General features: G+C 34.8%; 1 long non-coding RNA gene across 1 annotated transcript; it reads right to left on the bottom strand.

Annotated features, from left to right (window-relative positions):
- Positions 1–378: 378 nt before the first annotated feature.
- LOC113778798 lies at positions 379–1180 on the bottom strand. Its single transcript, XR_003469328.1, has 2 exons — positions 1058–1180; positions 379–457 (listed from the first exon to the last, which is right to left on the bottom strand). It is a non-coding gene; the product is annotated as an uncharacterized LOC113778798 (long non-coding RNA).
- Between the last annotated feature and the right edge of the window lie 277 nt (positions 1181–1457).

Genomic DNA, 1457 nt, shown 5'->3' on the forward strand with positions numbered 1-1457 from the left:
GCGATAAAAATGTGTATGCCCAATTTAGTATAAATAACTATGAAGTACAATATTAAAGATACACCTATATATACAAGAACATTACTATTATATGAAAGACAAAGAAACTGGAGTAAAAAAATGTAACACAAGACCAAAAGAATCAAGAGATTACTGCTTGCGCACTTAGCTAACAATCTGCCAGCAATTAAAGTGTACAAAAGAAAAGAACCAATGTCTTGAAGAACAGGTTTAATTAAAATTCCAAAAAAAAAAAGCTCATGAATTGAAGTGGTTGCCTCTCCGGCAGGCAACTTTGAATCTCATCCAACAACCCTTTTACATAAGCAATTAAAATGAAAGAATCCATTGATATCCCGAAATCTTTTCCTTGTTTTCCAGGAATATCTCTTCTGGAAATGACTTCAATCCCAGTAGACACATCACGAGGTCCAATCTCAATCCTTAGAGGTACTCCCTGCAGAAAAGCTAGGTAAATTTCAAAGCACAATCGTATTACATTCAACTGTAAAATAGTATTTCTTAAGATCCACACACATAACTTCTTAATATGGAATTATTAATAGCAACAGCAGACGTTTCAAAATTGAAACTTCATTCCCTCTCAGAAAACAAAGCCAACAACAGTAAGTTGGCCTTCAATAGATATCACTTGACTTGTTAATTATTCAATCCAGTCTTCAAAAAGTTTTGGTTGAGCAAATCGCAATTGGAACCTAACCACTCAGTTTTTTTTTTTCAAACTAATTTTAAACAATAACTCTAGATGCTCAAGTGAAGTGAAGTAAGGTGACAAGTCTTCAAAGTAACCAAGCTTGGTGAGATATATTTGAATTAACCTTCAGGAATCTTAAAGCTCCAAGGAAGTTAGTTTAGATGTAGCCCCGTGCTCGTTAACATTCTAAGAAAAAAAAATCATTTGAAATGCTTGTGGGCATGCATTTGGGATTTTCCTCTCCCTAAATTTCTCTTATTCTCACTCATGCTTTGGCGGGAGAAGTCCAATGGCAAGATAGATATTGGACAAGATACAGAACATCTACAGAAGCAGGCAAACCTTCCATCTCCTAAAAGTTATATTTCCATCCAGGTGTTCTCTGATAAGAGTTATCAACCTTGACCTTTATTCCAGCTGCTTGTAGAGTTTCTTTCACTGATGATGTAGCATTAAGAACTCCAGTTCTATCACCTGTTTTTTTTCCATATTGGGACAATCACAAATCGAAAGCAGTCAATAATAGGAGCTATTCCATCTCAAGAAAGACAATTTTTAATGCACATAGCCAGAAAAATGGAAGCGCTACAAAAGCAGAGAGCTGTTACTTTACTGCACTGATGAGTCCAATTTCGGGACCAAAATCAAAACAAAAGTTGCAAAACTAATGTAAAATGCTAGAAATACAAACCTGCACACGTTTAGGAAACCAAATAATGATTTAAAAAAATCAGCTTTGCAA

This window comes from Coffea eugenioides, chromosome 7, assembly GCF_003713205.1.
Source record: "Coffea eugenioides isolate CCC68of chromosome 7, Ceug_1.0, whole genome shotgun sequence".
Classification (NCBI taxonomy): Eukaryota; Viridiplantae; Streptophyta; class Magnoliopsida; order Gentianales; family Rubiaceae; genus Coffea; species Coffea eugenioides.